Source organism: Petaurus breviceps, unplaced genomic scaffold, assembly GCF_028583685.1.
Source record: "Petaurus breviceps papuanus isolate PSGF00001 unplaced genomic scaffold, PetGlider_PUasm1.0 138, whole genome shotgun sequence".
NCBI classification, from domain to species: Eukaryota; Metazoa; Chordata; class Mammalia; order Diprotodontia; family Petauridae; genus Petaurus; species Petaurus breviceps.
Genome location: NW_027185694.1, coordinates 24,873,764 through 24,895,765, shown reverse-complemented (window position 1 = coordinate 24,895,765; position 22,002 = coordinate 24,873,764). Strand labels below are relative to the sequence as shown.

General features: G+C 35.1%; 1 protein-coding gene across 3 annotated transcripts in view; it reads left to right on the top strand.

Moving 5' to 3' along the window:
• The window catches only part of LOC138177415 (lipase maturation factor 1-like), a 618,163-nt gene that overhangs the window by 442,887 nt on the left and 153,274 nt on the right, over positions 1 to 22,002 (top strand). The window contains exon 3 of one of the 3 annotated variants that reach the window (XR_011172496.1): positions 255 to 7,500. The exons of the other annotated variants lie outside the window; for them this stretch is intronic. The gene's annotated coding sequence lies outside the window, so the exon portion shown is untranslated. Of the gene's footprint in view, positions 1 to 254; positions 7,501 to 22,002 lie in introns of those variants that run through there. 3 annotated transcript variants of the gene reach the window in all.

Genomic DNA, 22,002 nt, shown 5'->3' with positions numbered 1-22,002 from the left:
ACTATCAGCAGTGGCAATTTCCAGAATTATCAACCCATAAATGTGAAATAAAAAGTGAGAGGTCAGTGTAGAACTCTGTTGGAACTGGGAGGGATGGAGGAACAGGTCTGGCCCCTCCCCAGAGCTAGAAGTGGCGGAGTTTCGGTGGCCCTGTCGCCACCTCCACCTGGCTGCTTCAGAGCTCCTGACCTGCAGATTGTAGGGGGGGGGGGCAGTTGAATATTCAGAGGATAATCGCTCTTGTTTTAACCTAGATCTGGATCGTGGTTTTGGGTGGTGGTCCTGAGGTGTGTGACCAGTGAGCCAGAGTTTGTGGGAGCTGCAGAGACTGTGCCCTCCTAATAGCTCCAGCAGCTTTGAAAACTTCAGTGATTTGGGACAAAGCTCTTTCCTGTGGAAGCAGAGTTCTACTGTGACAAAGAGCCCAGCCCCACTTGAGCCCGTGGTTTTAGCCCCAGGGCAGCCCCAACATGAGCAAGATGTGCAAGCAAAGGAAGCAAAGCAAGCACAGCAATCCAACTTTAGATTCCTTTTTGTGGGACAAAAAGGATCAAAGCATGGAAAGGGAAGAAGATAACAAAGTTAGAACTCCTGCAACAAAAGCTTCCAGGAAAAATATGAACTGATTATGGGCCATGGAGGAGCTCAAGAAGGATTTTGAAAATGAAGTAAGAGAAATGGAGGAAAAATTAGGAATAAAAATGAAAATGATGCAAGAAAATCATGAAAAGAGAGTCAACAACATGACTGAAGAAAATAGCACTTTAAAAAATAGATTAACTCAAATGGCAAAAGAGGCCCAAAAAGGCAGTGAGGAGAAGAATTCCTTAAAAAGCCAAATTTGCCAGATGGAAAAAGAATCTCAAAAGCTCACTGAAGAGAATCATTCCTTTAGAATTAGATTGGAGCAAATGGAAGCTAGTGACTTTATGAGAGGAAGGGAAAGAATCTGGAATTCAAAGTTTTAAAATCAAATTTTAAAAAATCGTCATCATCATTATTTTTTTTTACATGCAACTGGGAAATAAGATATACAGGCACTGGGGTATAGAGACCCATTTTGCCCTACCGGAAAGTCAGAGGGAGGATGGGGGAGGATATAGGAGAGAACAGATTGGGGGAGGGGGTATACAGTGGGATCGCTGTTTTGGGGTGGTGGGTAGGGGAAAGAGGTGGAGAAAATTTGTAACTCAAAATCTTGTGTAAATGAATGATGTAAACTAAAAATAAACATAAAATTTAATTTAAAAAATAAATTTAAAAAAGAGCTTTGATCAGCACAATAGCTAGCCACACTTTCAAAGGTCTTATAATGAATCATGCTGTTCCCTTCCAGATAGAAAGTTGATGGATTCAGAGTTCAGATTGATTCTTCTTCCCTTCTCTTCCAGTCTCTTCCTTTTCCTTCTCTTTTTTTTCTTTTCTTTCCTTTTCTTCTTTCCTTTCCTTTTTCCTTTTCTTTTCTTCTCTCCCTTCTACTCTTTCCCTTCCTTTTTCCTCCATCCTTTCCTCCCCTCCCTCCATCTTCTTTCCTTCCTTTCTTGATTCCTCCTCTCCCTTCCTTTCTCTTGCCTTCATTCTTCCCTCTCTCCTTCCTTACTCCTTCCTTCCTTTCATCCTTCTTTCCATCTTTTTCTCCTTCCTGAGAATGCAGGAATTTGTTTTGTATGACTATACATACTTTGTAATAAGTTTTATTTTTCTTTCCTTCTTGATAAGGGGGGTCAGCGAGAGGAAGTACGTAGAGAATTTGGAAGTGAAAATAAATTAATTTTTTTAAAAGGACAGTATTTTAGGAAAATGACTTTGAGCATCAGCATGAAGACTGAACCAAAGAAAGGATACAGTGGAAGAGGAAAGGATAACTAGGAGGCAAATTAGTAATCTAAGCCAGCATTTTTCAAAGTTTTCCTCAAAACCCTTTCAAAGGGTCTTTAAGGTAAAAACTTTTCATAACAATACTAAAATTTAAAAATTTCTAATATATAAATATTGATAGATGTAACATATGTAAACAAGGGTTTTTGAGGCCTTCAATAATTTTTAAGAATGTAAAGAGGTCCAGAGACCAAAAAATTTGAGAAATTCTTTTCCAGACTACAAGAGTTGAATTCGTGAACCAGAGTGGTTGAAGTGGATATAAAAACAGGAAATGAATTTGAGAGATGTTGGGGAGGCAGAGGTGATAGGGCCTTGATGAAAACATGCACCTCATCAGCTTTAATTTTGTCACTCACAAACTTTTGAGCCCTCCATAACATTATTACTACCTTGATTAATCTGATTGTGATATATTACAGCTGCATGTCTCTGTGATATATAGCCTTCCCCTCCTCCCCCTTATTGTATGTATTCTATATCTCTGGGCAGTAGTGTATTTCTTGTCATTACAGTTACAGTATGTAAGTGGTCTTCCTTCATATGGCAGGGAGGAGAGAAAGAATAATTACAGGATATGTAAGTTTAGTTGTGTCAGACATTAGAAATAGTGATTAAGAAAACAAGAAAGTAGAAATCAGAGGATTTCAGTGAATGGGGAGGAAGTTAGAGCCCCATGGAATGAGTGGTTGCTATAGACTACATGCTTAGGAAAAGAGAATCATTGAAGGGATTTCAGGTTGCAAGAAAAATAAAGCAACCACCTTGCTTTATGAAACCAACCAGAAGAACAGCTTTGTCACATCTGGATGAACTGCCAGAAATAGCTTTGTTTGATAGATTATTAGATCTCAAAGAAACTTATGAGATTATCAAGTCCAATTCTTTCATTTTAGAGAAGTGGAAACTAGGGCACAGAGAAGTTAGGTGACTGACCTGAGGTCACACAGCTAAATAGTGGTAGAGCTGAGACTAAAAGCAGGTCTCCTGATTATAAATGTTGGGTCCTGCCTTGTGATTGGGGATTTTGCTCTAATTTTGTGGAAGGGATATGGCAGCAAAAGTTTGTAGCACTCTAAAGGTATCTTTTTCTTGCCTGAGAAACTACATGGATTGGAACTGGGAAACTATAAGGAATGGCAGAAAGTTGGGGAGAGAAGGGAAACCATTCTCTCTCTCATTAAAGTGAGGCATCGTGTGGCCTGTGTTGTAACAGCTGTCATATTAGGAAATACTGTTCTAGAGTTACACCTATCTTTGGGATAGTTGTTCATTTAAGGATTTCTTGTTTTACTTTCATTTTTCTTTTAATAAAACTCTCTTTTAGTTGCTTTTGCATAATGGTTTCAACCTGATTTTATATTAGAAAAATAAATAGTTTTATTTTTTCCTTTTTGTTGTTATTTAGTCATTTTTTAGTCACATCCAACTCTTCATGACTCCATTTGGGGCTTTTTTGGCAAAGATATTAGAATGGTGTGCCATTTTTCCTCCAGCTCATTTTACAGATGAGGAACTGAGGCAAACAGGGTTAAGCAACTTGCCCAGGGTCACACAGCTAGTAAGTGTCTGAGGCTGGATTTGAACTCAGAACTATAGGCCCAGCACTGCACTACCTACCCCCCCCCAACATCTCTGCTTTTCACCTTCTTGTTGTACCCAACACTACATATTCCATGTTAATTTATTCAATAAATACTTAATAAGTGCCTACTATGTGCTACCTTGTGGGACATAAATATGAAAGTCAAGTAGCCACCATATTCCTTTTATATAATTGTACCTCTATTTGAGACCCCAGATTAACAGAAAAATGATGTTCATGCGAGTAAATGCTATATGTGATATTGAAAGTAAGCCTTATGCTACTTTCTGTTTTGACACGAGTTACTATTTTTATACAGTCAGACTAGAGCCAATATGATCTACTGGAAAACAAGGCATTTGGACTGAGAATTATCAGCATATTTGTGTTCTAGTTCTGCCTTTGCCACTAAAAATGAATAAGGGCTAATCTTTTTTTTTCTTTCTGGGACACAATAAAATGAGGTCATTGTTACCATGATGCAGTAGATAGAGTGCTGCAATCCTAGCACTTAGGCTGGATTCCTACTGTTTATGTTCTGTGTGACCCTGGGCAAATAACTTTACTTTTCTGAGCCTCAGCCTTCTCATCCATAAAATGAGAGGGTTGTACTACATAGATTATTGCTAAGATGTCTTCTGGCTCTAAATCTGGGATCCTATGATTTCTAAAATTTTGAGATACCATGACTATGAAAAGCATCAAGAAATAAAGAGATGAAAAGAAAATCATTTTGGTCCCCTAAAATCATGTCATATCTTTGTGAATTTATATTGTGTTTTCAATGTAAATAAAGCAATTAACATTATGTCGTATGGAGAATAATTTTGTAGTAATTCAATCAGACAAAAAGATGTTATGTTAATCTCAATTCATCTCATTTTGGTTTAGTTTTACATGACATATTAAACAGGAAATTAGGTTCATATTCTGTGTGTGCATGTGTGTGAGTGTGAGTCAGAATGACCCATTGCAACAGTTCATTCAACCATGGATGCATTTTTCATTAAATACTCTGCAATGGGTCACTGGTTGGTCAAAAACACCATTATTGTGCATGAACTATAACATTGAGTTGTATAGAAAAATGACTATTGCCTAGTGAGAAAGAAAATTTTGGGGGGGGATTGGGGGAGGTGAAGTATGATGATGTAAATAACAGATGTTGAATAGCAGTTTTGTCTTTATAGTTTCTTTTTTTAATCAGTTCTCTTATATTTAAATGGTACTTGTGAAAGGATTGCTGAAGTAGTAAGGAGAACCATGCTCCCTTTGTACCCATTTAACCTTAATAAATGTTTTGATATATAATCGTGACAGAAAGGAACTTATCTTCAGGTGACTAGAATCTGCTTAGGAGAGTTAATGTTCATTCTAAGTTTCATTAGAACTTCCAGTAACTATATCAAAGTAAACAAGGGTCCTGAACATAGTTTTCTATTTGTCAGAGTAGTTGACTAAGGATGCTCATTGACTAGAACTTTGAGATATTAATGTTTCTTAATCTTATAAAAGAGAGTTTAAATGACAAAAATAAACTACTTGTGACAATGTGGAGTTATTGGTTTTAGAAATCAATATTCCATCTACTCAAGCACAGAGGACTCATTTAGTCTTTGAGTTAAAATAAAACTCTAGGATTGTGTTGTATGTAGCTAGCAAATTTTGGGGCCTTGTTTGGAAAAAATAATTTTTTATTTTAGAGCTATTTCCCAACCACACTTAGATTCTCCTCATCAAAAAAAAGAAGAAAAGAAAGACTAGCCCCATGTGTAGTTTAAAATACTAAGAACCAGTCTGTAAATTTGCATGGCCAAAAATATTACATTTATTTTTTCATTGGAAAAATATATCTTTCCCATTTGTATATATCAAAAAGTAGCCAACTCAGATTAGCTTAAACTTTCCAAAAATCTAATATTTTTTCTCAGAAATGATGCTTTGGAAGTTTTGGATGAAAAAAAAAACCAAGAGAAACATTGGCAACTTAAAACAATGGGTTATCATAATAGCATTTTAAAGTCTGAAAACTAATTTTATACTTGAATATATAATATTACATAATATAGAAATAGTTATTGTGAATTTGGGTAAATTTTCATAGCAAAGTAAAATGAATATTTTAATTATCTCATTGAAAGAAAGAGAGACAGAGAGAAAGACAGACAGAGAGAAAGACAGAGAGAGAAAGAGAGAGAGAGAGAGAGAAAGACGGACAGAGAGAGAGAGAAAGACAGAGAGAGAGAGGATAGCAAAGACATTTCCAGGGAGTGATGACTGAGGAGAAAACAGATTTTTTTCTTTTTCATGATACCACATAATGAAAACGAGACACAATTTATTCTTTTTATGTCCTCATTATTTTAATTTGAAGGGGAAAAATGTATTTGTTTTGGGCGTAAGGATACAGATACCAGACACCGCTGATTGAATGGTTCTTTCAACTCCTGCCCAGCTGGCTTCAACTCCATGTAAAGAGGAAGCTTCAGTGGAATAACTCTACCCTTTGAAAGACAGGAAGGTATTTATTGCAGGCGATATGTATGTTTGATTTCCACGTCTTCGAATCTTAGTAGCTTGGAAATAGGGTTGGATTTCATGAGCTGTTCAGGATTCTGCTATTGTATTATGGTAGAGATAATTAAGATTCTCCCCTGTTTGACTTACTTGATAATATTTATGAATGGGGCCCTGGTCATCAAAGTTTACATTTTGGGTCTTCTGATGATTTGGCTGATTGAAATTAGTACTTGTATCATTCTGTACCATAGTTTATGTGACTATTAAATGATTACCATTGAAATTTCTCCCTAACTAGATGATTTTTGAAGATTTTTTTCTCTCATCTGTGGGGGTGCTCCTTCTTGCAATGTAAATTGTACCTCTCCATGTCTTCTTATCCTATAGATTTTTCTTGATTCAGTTTTTCAGGATATTTTCCCTGGGGAGTCCACACATGTTGGGAACCTTTCTCTAAGTCTTTTAAGGAATATTAAAGATTAGTCAGGGAGTTTGAGTTGTGTGGAAGAAATAATCTTTATAAAGACAAGGCAGAATTCTTATTTTGAATTTATTTTTACTTTAGTGCAAGCAGTGTATTCAGTGATGAGTAATGCTTTTCATATTTTAGCTTTCAGTAAGATGGAGGTAGGACTAATAGGTTAAACTTCAGAATATATCCTGAGTTTTATTAAATGTTTCTGGGATGGTATTCAAAATGAAGTTTCAGAGTTTCCTCTTGATTAGGTATACCCTGGTCCCAGCCCCTACCAGAAATATTTCTCATGACTAGGCAACAGAGATGAAAGCTTCATAAGGTTTTTTCAGTGATTGTTGTGACCACAGGTGTTATCTCCTTCAGTGAAATCTTCTTTGACCTCCCTTTCCAAATTCTCAATAATCTTTCACTCTTGGACTTTTCATATCATTTTTACTATTTTTCTTGTGCACATGATTTATTTTATATTTTGGTTATTTGTGCATATATTTATATACTTTTATATATACATATATGTATTTATATACTCCATCTCCATAGTAGATTTTAGGCAGGATTAGAACAGGCATCCTTTCCCTAGCTTTTTATATCCCAGATTATGACACATAAGATTTTGCAAATGGTAGACATGCTTACTGAGTTGGGCAGAATTTAATCTCAAGTGCCATATTGTTTTAAGGTTTTTATTAGGTAACCATGGCTTAAAACCATCTATGAAGAAGCTTTATTAGTGAATGGCATAAGCTTAGAATACCTGAAGATGAAATTTGGAGCCTTTAAAAGCTCCTTAAGGTGCTTATGTAGATCTGTTAAATTATTTACATTGATGTGACAGGAGATACCATAGATATTATGGACTAGACCAGGCCAATCATTTTTATACAGAGGTGAGATTCAGGCATGAGTAAAGGAGTTTTTTTTTTTTTTAACCCCATGGCTTTGATCTAAGTATAATTTGTCAAATTAGTAATGTCCCAAGGTACATAAATAGTGACAGAAATTTTTGTCTTTAGGTCTTTAACTTGAATTTCCTTCATATCAACACTGCCTTTATTGACTCACTACTGACTTCTCTTTTTATGAATAATATCATTTGTTTGGCTTTTTTTTTGAAGGGGGAAGGTAGGACAATTGGGGTTAAGTGACTTGCCTAAGGTCACATGGCTGGTTTTGCGTTAAGTGTCTGAGGCTGGATTTGAACTCAGGTCCTCCTGTCTCCAGGGCCCGTGCTCTATTCACTGTGCCACCTAGCCGCCCCTATAATTTATATATCATTTATAGTCAATATACATATTACAAATTTGTAGTAGGAAAAACACTAGACTGAAAATCAGATCTAAGTTTTTACTTCCAATTCTGCTGTCAGAATTGAATGGAAATCGTTCTGAAAACAGAAGTAGCTTTTTGATATTGGCCAAATCACTGTATGGCCCCAGTTTCTTTCTTTGGAGGTTCACCTGGGTGGTTTATAAGTTTTCTCCAGGTTTAAAAGTATTTAAAAATATGGATTAGCTTAACTGGCTTCTTTGATAAATAAAAAAGCCTATGGCTGAATTTTCTATGAAAAGTGAGTTATGCTTCTAGGTATAAAAAACACCTTTTCATATTAGGCTTAAAAATGTGTGATGAAAATGTGATTAGTTTTGCCTTTGGCTGCATAGTGGACTGAGGATTTATTTCTGGTAATCATCTCACTGAAGACTGAAAATTAAAACTGTATTTCTAGGTAGACAGAATATAGAAAGCATTGTATTGGCATTTAGAATATAAACAATGGCATAGTTGAAAACAGCATTAGTTGGTTAAATTGTTGAAGATGTACCCTGGGATTCTTGCCACTGCTTCATAGAAGGAAGGGAATAGGATAGATCCTGCTATGTTTCACATAATTTTTTTTTGAGAATAAGGATAAACTTAGTAAAATATGAGTATGTGTAATTTCTGGTTGGTATCAGATGGAATGTGTATGCCTCAGAACTTGGGGATAGTTTGAGAAAACATGTGTAGAATAAAATGATTTTAACTAGTCAGGTCATCCTCAATTGGTCAATGAAAAAAGAAAATAGATTCTAACTTATTAAACATGCCCCAGATTCTCTTCCTACTCTGTTGGATTCTATTCCTGTTTTTAGTCCTGGATATATGTGACTACTCAAATTAGAAAAAGTCAGAAACAGGGGCGGCTAGGTGGTGCAGTGAATAGAGCACCAGCCCTGGAGTCTGGAGGACTTGAGTTCAAATCTGACCTCAGATACTGCTTGTGTGACCTTGGGCAAGTCACTTAACCCCAATTGCCCTGCCTTTCCCCCTTCAAAAAAGCAAAAAAAAAAAAAGTCAAACTGTCTCTCTTCAGGATTAAACAAAATAAAGACAAATGGAGGGAGGGAGACATTTTAAATTCTGTTATGTTTCTTTTAAGATACTTTGTAAAGGTTACTGAAACTCAAGGGACTGTATTATACAAGCCAATAAATATTAAAATGTTATACTATGAAGTGGTTACAACATTTTTTTCAGTGCTTCTCCCCTGTGGAAAATGTCAAAGGAGTATTAACAGAATGTTAGGATAATATAAGACCAAACAATTCTTTCTCAGTGAAATATTAAATCGAAGCTCATTTCTTTCAAGTATTTCACTCTTGGATTGTTAGTCAAGTAAATACAGTTTATTTCATAGTAGAATACCCTTTCAGAGCCATTATTCCCAGACGGTTTTCAAGTAGATACAGATGCTTTAATATCAAACTAAGGTTTAGGGGAAGAACATGTGATCATTTGTAATCTTGGCTTGGGCATTCCCATAGCCCAGCATTTTGACATTATAAGCTGATTGGACATAATTTTAATATCTTTTGATTTAATATTGTTACAAGGACAGAAATCATATAAGTTTCAAAAAAGTATGTCTCTGGGGTGAATAATTGGAACAGTTAAATTACCATTCTTGATTTTTTTTTTAAGAAGAAAGGTACATTTATTTTGAGAGTTTTGTGATTTTTAAGTGTTAAAATCTACTTGATCTCTCTCGGACTTTAATCATAGTCTGGTGCCTTCTAGCAAATAGAGTGTGGAACAGTTTCAGAAAAAACAGCAGTGAGTGACTAAATGCAGCAAGATGTACAATGATTATTTTGCAGCTAAAGATTGGCACCAGTTTTTTTTTTTTCTTTCTTATGATTGTTTCAGAGAGTTCAGAAAAACTTCCGTTTTCTTTTTCTTTTCCTCATCCCAAATTGAATTTGTTATCTTCCCATCTTCCAGCGGCAAGGACATGGTTGCCTAGAGGAATGGCAAGGGGTGATCTGAAATTAGTGAGAAAGGGGCTGCTTGGCAGCAATAAGAGAAACCCAAGAGCTTGTTTGGAAGAAGTGAATTTGTTTCCTTATGATCATGTGCACCCCTAGATAAAAGGAAGCAGTCAGATAAAATTTCCATGGAAAAGACAATCCGTTCTAAAGGTGGAAAGTTTGGATTGGCCCTGAAGCATTCCTCTACTTTTCAGTAGCTGGGCTATTTATTGTCTCAATGGATCTGACTGCTGGGATTGGTGCAGTGGAGGCCAGTAGAGCAACCCTTTTGCTTCCTTCCTCTCCCCAACTGAACCCTGTTCTTTTGCTTGGAAGCCCAGTCTGACTCTTTTTCCAAGACCCTAGGGGGCATAAATATTGTGCCTGCCAGGGGAGTAGGGAGGAGGGAAGAAAGAGAGACTGGCTAGAAAAGGAAGGAGAGTTAGACATGTCAGAGACATGTTGTAATTATGGCATTAGACTTCTAGTATTGAACTAATATTTTCTTTTCATGCTTGGCTGCAGTAGGGCCAAGATCTGAAGTTCTTTTTTTTCAAAACAAGTATAAGAATCCATGAAGCTTCTACTTTTGTATAGCCTAGTATATTTGCTTTGAACTTTTTTCTTGATCAGGAAGGCAAATACAGTAGCAAAACAGCAAAGTAGTATTGATTCTGCTGGGTTAAAAGAGAGATTTTGATATTTTATTTTAGTTAGATATTGCTCAATTATCTTGAGTGCCTGATTTTAAGTGAGGGAAAAGAAAGAGAAAAGTAGGAAACTATATATGCAGTATTAATAGTTGGTTTTGATGTTTTTTTCTTTAAAAAAATTCTCCCCCTTTCATTCCCTCCCCCCCAAACTCCACAACAACATAAATACATTGGGGATTGATTTTGAACTAAAAAGCTATTGTGTCCTTGGTAAAAAGACCTTGAAAAGTACTTTTAAGAAACCCCGAGTGTTGGCAAAAAATAAGGAAGTAATGACAGGTCGAAATCACCCATCAAAATTATTTTAGAAGGTAGTAAGATAATATAGTATTCTTTCTGTTTTGTAGGTAGAAAAACTTTGATAAGTCAAGATTTTCCACAGATTGAAGTCTAAGCTCTGACCTCTGGTTAGTGAATAAGAACATGGAGTCAACAGTAGGCTACCTTCCTCTTCCCTACCCTGGCTTTCTAGGAGATTGGGGTAAATGTCTTGTTGTCTTACACCCTTGCTGCAAATGTAACCTTTGGTATTGTGTTCTATTTGGAGGGGCTGGTAAATGTGAGGTGAAGGGTCATAGTATACAAAGAATCACAGAACGGACTTTAGACATTTAGTACAACTTCCTCTTTTCGTAGATTTGTAATGAGAGTTTTTTGTGGCTTTTAAATTTTAAAATTTGACCTATCTAGGCATTTTATTATAGTCTGGTGCCTTCTAGCAAATAGACTATATAACAGTTTCAGGTACGGTTGGAAGGACAGAGAGATAAAAAAGTTTTTGACTTTAATGAAATTCTGTCTTAGGGGGAATAGAAGACATGAACACAATTAACTAAAAGACAACAAATATGTTTATAAATGCTACATATATTATAGTATAAAATTTGTAGGAGAGGGGATGGATCAATTTATGAGTAGATTGATCTGGGAAGGCTTTGTAGAGGAAGATTGATTTCTACAGGAAGAGATGGTATCTATTAAATGTTTTTGGCATCTTTTGGGTTACTAAGGTTTTTGTGGACTGGCTTGGCAATTCAGCCACTGTGTGGAACATTGTTTCTGTGAGAAATACATTCTGCATTCCAAACAATTTGATTTAGAAACAAAAATTTGAAATGTTACCTATTCATAATTTTGGGACTTACCTATAGGTATTGCAGGTAAGTATTGCAAGTAAACCTTGCAATTTTGTAGAATCATTTACATCCTGTCTCAGAAAATAAAATCATGAGGGACCTTAGATATCATGAATTCCTAAAATTTTAGAGCTGGATATGACTTTAGAGATTATCTTATCCAACCTACTCATTTTACAATTGAAGAAACTGAGGCAGAAATCAATAAAAGCATTTGCCTCTTCCAGTTTAATATGTTTTCCATTATATCATAGTACCCTTTAGTTTATAACATGTATTACAATATTAACCCTAAATTTATCAGGATATACTGCTGACCAAGCTATATGTATATGTGTATAGGTTATTGTTTTGTTTACTCTTTCTGACAAAATTATTCTATGTTCTAACTTCCTCATTTCTTTTGATGATATCACCATTCTCCCAGTCTTTCAAGCTTGAAAACTGGGAGTCATTCTTTTTTATTTAAAATTTTAAAAAAATTTATCTTATTTTTGATGGCTTTTGTTTAGAAATTATATTAATTTAAAATATTTTCTCCTCCTTCTTATCCCCAACAAGCCAGTCTTTGTAAAAAAGATTAAAAAATTAAAATAGCTATTCAGCTAAACTAAAGAAAACATATTCATGCTTAGTAAGTGCCATTTGCTTCCTATTTTTTCAAGATTTGATATGAAGTCCTTTTTTGTTGTTTAAAGCTTTTTTCTAACCTGGCTCCTTCCTACCTTTCCAGTTTTCTCATACTTTACTCCCTCCTATTTTACTCTATAATGCAGCCCCACTGGCCTGCTTAAAGTTTATTGAATTACAACCATCCATCTCCTGTCTCTAGTGCCTTTGCACTTACTGACTCCCATGACTAGGATGCTTTGCTCCCAACATTTTAGTTATAATTATAGATTATGACTGCGATTTATATAGTAGCTACTCTGCTAAATACTTTAAAAATATCTCATTTGATCCTCAGAACAACCTGGGAGGTAGGTGATATTATTATTCCCATTTTTACAGATGAAGAAACAGGTTAAGTGACTTGCCCAGGGTCACACAGCTAAGAAATGTCTGAGCCTGGATGTGAACTTAGGTCTTCCTGGCTCTAGGACCAGCACTGTATCCTCCATGCTACCTAGCTGCCCTGCTTTTTTGCCTTTCTTTATTCAATGCTTAGTACAGTACTCGCACATAATAATTGTTTGTTGATTTACTTATGTCACCGTTCTTTGGTGGTGTATGCAGTATTACACACCAATAGTCCTCCATCTCTCCAGTGAAGGGAAGTAGGTGCAGTTTTGTTGGGGACAAGTTGTTAATTGTAATTGCATAGCCTTCAGTTTCCTTTTTTCTTTCATTCTTTCCATTTACATTATTGTAGTTGTATATATTGTTTTCTTTGTGTGTCTACTTTTAGATATGTTTCTTGATTGTAATAAATTATTTATTTGTATTTTATTATCCATTCTACCACTCATTTTACTGGATTGCTTATTCCATTCACATTTAAGGTTAGGATTGTTAGGCTTGTGTTTCTTGGAGTCATTTTTGCTTCTTCTTTCTTCTTCATTCCCCATATTCAGTTAGTTGTCATGTCCTGTCTGTTCTACCTCCAAAATATTTCTAACATTTGTTTTCTTCTTCCCTTATTTTCCCCACTTCTATCACCCTAATTTTGGTCCTCTGAAAAAAACCCTTTTCTTGTACTATGGTCTTTATCATCACTATTTAAAAAAATTGTAATTTCAATTTTAAGCCTTTTACACCTTCCTCTTACCTCCCCCTACCCACTGAAAAAATAAAATACAGAACCCCTGTGTCACATATGCACAATCAAGCAAAACAAATTAACACATTGGTCATGTCTAAAAATGCATTATTATACATATTAGTCTATGATCTCTCTATTCAGTAAGCATTTTTTAATCAGTTCTCTATAATAATCATATATGGTAGATTTTTACATGACAACCTGCCTTCACTCTCTCCTCTCAATAATTTATTCTTCACACTACTTCAAAAATTATCTTGTATTAGAAATTTGTTTAGTAATTGTTTAGTAAAATGTTTAGTAATTCATATTTTATTGATGTATAAAAGGTTTGTTCAACATTTAATCTTCATCTTTCTGATGAAATATTATAAGATTTTTAGTCTGTAATACCACCATAGTTTTAGTCCTTTAAATTATCTTAAAGTACAACCTATTTAGCCCTGGCTTATTTTAATTTGAAAAACAAACTTCACTTTCTCAGCAGTACTACCCCCTTAACTTCAAGTTATCTTTATTAAGTAGCAGCTTCACCAGAAAGCTGACTATTTTATTCTATTATCTGTGCTTTACTTTGGCAAGAATCCTAAAGAATTTCTTTGTTGCTGTTTAAGATCACTGTATAACCTTCACTTTCTCTTCTTTACTTCCCTGATCCCCCCCCCACTCCCCAAAAAAGAAAAAAGATTATCTCTAGAAACTTAAACCCAAAGTAGAGTGATCTCAGGGGGTCATCCTTCCTGTAGAGGAAGCTGCTTTTGGCACTTCCTACTCAGACAGAAAGAACAGAGTATCAGTTTCAAAGAATGCTATGAGCAAAAGTGAGTAGTTGATATGACATATTAATGAAGCAAAGATTAATACCATGTGACATTGTGCTTTGCAATACAATTGTTGACTAATGATGATAATGAAAAACACATTTAAGTTATGGAAATTAAATTTAGTGATGACTTATTTCATAAATACACTATTTAATGCTTTGCTTCTATGTTGATATTTTAGACATTATTTGAACTGCTGATTGTTAAAACTTTGAAAAGGATATTTGTGTTGCTTATTTTTTAATTAAGAATTTCTATGAGAACATTTTTCCTTTAAAAAGTTCTGGGCAGCATTGACCATTTTCTTTAATATAGCCTACTGCAATTTATAGATAGTTGTCTCTATCTTGCAAATATGGTTTACCTTTACTTTTTAAGAGCAAATAGTGATAATAATATGCTTTAGAGATAAAAATTTTGCTAGTATAAGATTCCAAGAAAGAGATTTGATACTTCCATTTTATAGCTGGAGAGTGATTTAAATTATTCATAGTAATAATCCTTCTATAAGTAAGCAGTAAATAGTATTGCAAAGTAAATCTAAATTCTGGCAGAATTGTGAGAAGTTAACATAAGCAGTAAATATTTAGCAGCTTGATCCAATTCTTTTAGGTATCTAGAGTATATGGATGTTGTAATTTTGTTCAGTTTGTGTTATTACCTCTTAAAATGGATTAGCATAAAGAATAACTGTTACATAGAAAATGAATAAACTCCAAAATGTGATTTTCCCATAATCTAATTCATTTTAGAAATCACTTTTCACATTTTGTATTTTCATTGGTGAAAGTGCTGTTTCATTACTGTGTTAGTGAAGTCTCTCAAAGTGTGAATTTCAGTGATCCAGTTGCATTTTTAAAAAGTTCATATCACTGTCACTTCCCACTTGATCCATCCCTAGTTTTCTCTTATGAGAAAAGAAGTACATTTAAGCAAGATAAACCAACACATTTGATCTTCTAATAGATGTACTTCATTCTGTACCTGTAGTTTGCTACAATCTACCAAAATAAAGTCTACCAAAATAAAGAAGGCATACATCTCTTCAGTAGTCCTTTGGAGTTAAGATGGTTAATGCATTGATCTGAATTCTTGTATCTTTTGGTATTCTTTTCTTTTACACTATCCATGGCAATTGTATATATTGTTGTCTTGGTTTTGCTTTCTTTGCTGTATCAGATCACACAAGTCTTTTCAAGTTTCTCTGAATTCTTCATATTCATAAGTTTCATTGTACTTAATACTCTGTCATATTCATATACCACAATTTGTTTCACCAGTCCTCAGTGGGCACTCACTTTTTTTCAAGTTTCTTGCTCCCACAAAAAGTACTGATATAAGGATGTATGTATATGTGAAAACCTTTCTTCTTTCTTCTTGGCTTTCTTGGATGAAAAATATACAGCAGTGGTACCATTGGGTTGTAGAATATGAATAAGTGAACTCACTTTCTCTGGTAGTGGTTGTTGTTTTTTAAGAAGCTCTGATAGGGCGTCATGAGTGGGAAAAGTTTAAGAAGCCCTGTTCTAGAGTTATGTCTGCAATTATTTTTCTTATATACTCTGAGAGGTAGAGGTAACACGGTATAATAAGTAGTCTGACAGTCCTTAATTCAAATTCTACCTCTTACCCTTGAGATCCTTCTACTTTGGGTTTCAGTTTCTATAGATAATCTTTTCTTTCCTTATTTTTTTATTTTGGAGTTGGGGAGGGGGAGAATCAGGGAAGTCAAGAAGAGAAAGAATGATATGTAGCACTCTTAAATAACAACAAAGAAATTCCTTAGGACTGCTGCCAAAGTAAAGCACATATAATAGAATAAAATAGTCAGCTTTCTGATGAAGCTGGTAGTTAACACAAATAATTTGGGTTGGAAGGTGGGTGGCTGGGAAATGGGAGTTCGTTTTTTAAATTAATTTAATAGAGTATATTACCATAATTCCTCTATCTTGTGCAACTTCCTAGGATTTATCTAGCAAGTCATAAACTGGCTGTACCCCAAATTAGTGAAGATCTTTCCATATATGGAGTTCCCTAAACTAAAGAAATGATATATCCTTTGAACATTCATATGTATTTTGAAAAGTCTTAATTTACTGATCTCTACATACAAATCCAGATGATAGGCTTTAGAAATCAATTTTCTTAACATTTTTATTTGTGTAACTTTTCATGTATCCATGAGTTAGCTATGAATAAAAATGTGTTGATTTTTAAACTAGGTATGAATAAAAATGTGTTAATTTTTAAATTATTGAAAATAAATGAGAAATTCATCACCTGAAAGGAATCATAAGAATTTGACTTGTGGTCAAATTTTATCTCTGGAGAGAATTTTTAAAGCTATAGATAGGTAGTTAACTCTTAATTTTTTATCTGTGCAGAGTTCTCTGCATGAATCTCAGATGTTTCAAAAATGTCCCTTCTCAAGTACCACTTTCAACCACTTCCCTTATAAAAATGATTTATTATATAAAGGAATGATTAGAATTTGATCTGTGGTCAAACTTTGTTTTATCTTACAGATTCATAATGTGTTCTTTATTTTTCTTTCTCTCTCCTCTGGACTCCATAGCACTTTCTTTTCATTTTTCTTATGATTTTTATAGTATTCTCTCTTGAAGTTTAGTTATTTCTATTATGTTAATTATGCCCATTTTATTGGCAGCAATAAATAAACCACAACATTTTGACTCTTTCAGAATCTGTTGTACTCTATGAGGAAGTCATATTTATTCTATATCATCTGGAAAAAGTTTGTGCCTGATATAACATGATATAACAATGACATTTTGTCTACCAAAGTCCTACTCTGTACATTCTTGTGTTGGAGCACCTCTGGATTCTTGACGGCTTTGCCAGCAGTTGGAGTATAAGCTCTTCTGGGTCTTACCAAGCTGGCAAGTCATGGTGATGGACTGGGTACCTCTCAAATGAATATCAGATAAGCCGAGTTCAGAGAGGGTCATCACCAGGTTGGTCTCACTGTGATGAAATTTTCACCTATAAGAGTCCTCAGATATTACTAAATTGTACAGATTGCAGTTGGTATTAATAGTGAAGAGGGAGTATCTACATCAGTCAAATCACATATCCTTAAAATATTGAGTATACCTATCCAAAGTATAACTAAAACTCAGTTTTGTTGGTCCAAGTTCTACCTATAGAGATTGATGCCCCACTTGTGAAAACACTCTGAGTTCTTTCAGTTGAGTAGAGTTAAAGCAGCCTGTAGTCACTATAAACTCAGCCCTTTTAGTGTTGTAGATGGACTCAGCAAGATTTTGATTGATGGTTCTCAGGGGAGTCTTTCAATTTTTTGGAGGATTTGATTATAGCTACATGAACACATGCTTTAATTGAGGGGAGGAGAGTCCGACTAATGCCTAGATCAAAGCTGTTGGGGGTACTCGTTGATTCAGAGTCATATTGTGGAACAGAGTAATTTGAAAGTAGGATTCTGTGAGTTACCACATAAATTCTGGTTTTGGCACTGCACTGATTGAGCCAAAGCAAATCTAATTTGAAACTGGCTACTTTTGCATCTCATAAGCCAGGTTCCATAATGACTTTTAGCTTTGGAAATGAACATAGACAGAAGACTTGGCTTGAGTTAGTCTTCAATTGCATAATTCAATTTTCAGATGATTTTTAACTAGTTCCTGGTCTGTACTCTCAGGGCAAAAAGTTTAAAAAAGTACAATCTAGGTGTTGACACTGCAAAATAATTCTTGTTACCTCATATCTATAATGCTATGAAAATATAGCATAAAAGCTTCAAGTTAATAGTTTCATAGAATCCACATGCAGGAAAATACTTTAAAAAGCACTATTGCATTGAGTTTTATTTCTCAGCTTGCCAGAATGCTTTCATTTTATTTTTTCCTCCAACCCCTCCTGTCTCTTCTGCCCCTTCTCACTAAGTATTCATCAGGAGAAAAGAAACTTCCTTCGAGCCCATATTTTTGTTATTCTCTTTCCCTCCTTTTAAATGTGGACGTTGTAATTACAGAGCTCAGGATCCCAGTTTTTAGAGATCTGTGACCACAAGAAAGTAAATCCAGAAAGCAGACAAGTGGTTTCGTTTACTACAATTCTAGCTTATTTCCTTCCCTTGTGACCGCTGTGGAATACTGAGGCTTGGCAACAACCAAAACCAGCTGTCAGAGATGTTACCTACCCCCATACTTTGGCCTAATAATGCTTAGCAAATTCATTTTTCTTAAAGGAAAATGGTTCTGCTGAATCATTGGTTGAACTGCTAACCTTGCAGGTAACCATATTTGAATTTGTCGAAGAAATGCAATGGAGGATGTAGCATTTACTTTCTTTTAAATATTATTTTTGTATATCAGTTTCCTATTTTAAAAAGTCTGATACATATTACCAAACAAGAACCATATAATTATACAAGAGGAAAGTTTCAGTTAATCAAGCATTCAGAAATTTTTACATGATCCTCTTACATGTGATCCTGGAGTTCTTATTAGTCTACTCTGAATCTGTTCACATCAACTATACTATTAACACTTTTCAAGTAATATAAAGCAGATCCATTACATAATAGGCCATATGCAAGTTACTTCATTTTTTTTAGTAGAATGAACTCCTCTGGGCCATGTAGCACAGGGACTTTCAAGGATTTTAGGGGAGCATCGTTTTTGAATATTTAATATCTTCTTTTGTTCCAATAGCCAGCACTTTGCTACTATCTTAATACTAGTAATAGCACACATTTATTTATTGCTATTTATGAAGTGCTTTTCTAATAACCCTATGAACTAAGCAGTTCAGATTTTATCATCCTCATTTTGCAGATAAGGATGATTTGCCCTAAGTCACATTGCTAATAAATATCAGAGCTGAGATTGAGCTCCAATTTTTTGGCCCCCAATGCGCATTGGCCTCTTTTGCCTTTCAGTAACAGGAATGAGCTTCAGAAGTTTTAATTAATCCCTTATCTCCAAAAAGTACTGTCTCACAGTTGTCTAAGAAAATTAATGAGAAAGGATTTTCGTCACCACTTAGATGTATGGGGCAAAGTAATAGGAAGAAGTAAGGATGGATCTGAAGTTCCATATCTAGGTGATGGGGACAAAGATGAAAGTTAGGAGAAGTTTAGTTGCTTTTGTTAGGAAGATGATGAGTTTGGTATAGATAAATTGAACTTTAAGTGTTATAGGACCTATAAATGGAAATGCTCAGCAGACATTTGGAGGTTTGTTATTAGAGCTTGGGGTAAAGGTCAGGGATAGGGATATAGATTTTGGAGGTCACTGGTATAGTAGTGAACAATGAATCCTTGAAGGTATATATATTCTTCATGGGATAGAAAAACATAGAGGAGAACAGATAATCAAGAGCAGAGTTTTGAGGATAGCAGTATTTAGTAGATTGTAAGAATAAAGGAAACTAGCATATGAGACTGGAATTGTCATTGAGGTAGAAGAGAGAACCAGGATAGTGTAGTTTCAGGTAAAAGAAGAGGGAGAAGAGATTTTCCAAAAGAATTGGGTGGTCCATGGTTCCAGGTCTCACAGAGAAACGAAGGGTAACGAGGACTGAAAAGGTCTTTTGATCTCGTTAGGTTGAGTTATTTGTGACTGCTTTTCCTATATACTTTTCTGTCTTAAATTCTTCTAAGTTGCAGTTAATTTAGCTGAGGTTCACATAGATGGAACATAGAGCTAAAATGACTTGGTTTGTTACTGTGATACCACCAGGTCTCTTCCCTCTCCACCCTCTGCAATTACTCTGTTCTTGTTCTCTTCATTTCTGCTTCTCTGTTAGAAATATTGCTCCCTTCATTCTTCTGTTATGATGAACCTTTTTTTTGAGGTGTATGTGTGTGAAAAAGCTAATTCTTTATGGGCATTTCTCAGGGCTTCTTTATTTCTCTTCAGTGAGTTAACCATTTGCATTGAATTGGGCATGATTTTCTGGTCTAGTTCTCTACTTTTTTCATCCCTGCTTACTGCTCAAATATTCTTTTGTTTCTGGAGATACTTTTTTTCTTTATCTTCTTCTAGGTTATGAGTCATTCAGGATTCCCAAGGATATCAAAAGGTTGATCCTCAAATCCACCTAAATTTTACTATATCTTGCTGTTTTTTATCATTTCAGATTGTTATGATGAGTAATTGGCTTTGTTTTAATGACCACGAAGAGCTGCTGTCTTTATTTTCCACTAGTCTCTAATGTGTTATCCTTTGTGCTAGCTGTCACCTCAGCAATTTCGAGCCAATAATAATAAGGAGCCCAGATTATCATTCATAGAGGATAACAGAGGAGACAGGTTAGGAAATGGCAGCCAAGGCGATTTGTAGTTGACACTCTATGTCCTGAGACTATATGGAGTTTTGAAGATCTATTGGAAACTCTGAAAGACTGGCTACTTGGGCTCTGGTGATAGCACTGACATGCTTAGCACCAGGGGTGTGCTGGAGCTAGCTGAAACAGGCTCAAGAGCTTATTGTTAAATTTTCAGGGTGAGCACTTAAAATTTTTTAAATTTATTTTTTAAAAAAGTTATTTATTTATTTATGTAACATTCACTTCCATAAGATTTTGAGTTCCAAATTTTCTCTTCCTCCATAGCTTTTCCCTATCACAAGATGGTGTGTAATCTGATAAAGACTCTACATATACATTCATATTAAACATTTTCACATTAGCCATGTTGTACAGAAAAATTAGAACTAATGGGAGGAACCATGAGAAAGAAGAGACAACAACACAACAAAAAAAGGGAGGAAATATTATGCTTTGATCTGCATTGAGACTCTTCAGTTCTTTCTCTGGATGTGGATAGTATTTTCTGTCATGAGTCTTTTGGAGTTGTCTTAGATCCTTGCGTTGCTAAGAAGAGGTAAGCCTATAAAAGTTAGTCATTGCACAATGTTACTGTTACTGTGTACAATGTTCTCCTGCTTCTGTTCATTTCACTCAGCATAAGTTCATATAAGTCTTTCCAGATTTTTCTTAAGTTCATTGGTTCATCATTTCTTATGGAATGATAGTGTTCTATCACATTCATATACCACAACGTTTTCAGCCATCTCCCAGTTGATGGGCATCCTCTTAATTTTCAATTCTAGGCCACCACAAAAAGAGCTGCTATGAGTATTTTTGTACATGTGGGTCCTTTTCCTATTTATATGATATCTTTGGGATATAGCCCTAGACGTGGTATTGCTAAGTCAAAGTTATCCTTTGTTTATACCCCTTTGGGCATAGTTCCAAATTGCTCTTCACAATGGTTGGATAGTTCACAACTCCACCAACAATGCATTAATGTTTCGGTTTTCCAGCATTTATCATTTTCCTTTTTTGTCATGTTAGCCAATCTGATAGGTGTGATGTGGTACCTCAGAGTTATTTTGATTTGCATTTCTCCAATCGGTAGTGATTTAGAGCACTTTTTCATATGACTATAGGTAACTTTAATTTCTTTATCTGAAAACTGCTAGTTCATGTCCTTTCATCATTTATCAATTGGGGAATGACATGTATTCTTAGAAATTTGACTCAATTCTCTATATATTTTAGAAATGAGACCTTTTGGAGTGGCCAGGTAGCACAGCAAGTAAGAGCACTGGCTCCAGTGTTGAGAAGACCTGGAGATCAAATCCCGGGCTCAGACACTTAGCAACCAACCAAAAACACCTGGCTATGTAACCTTGAGCAAGTTACTTAACCCCAATTGCTAAGGGGTGGCCAGGTGGCTCAGCGTGTAAGAGCACCGGCTCCAGTGTTGGGTTGACCTGGATCAAATCCGGGCTCAGATACTCAGCACCACACCCAGAAATAACTGGCCGTT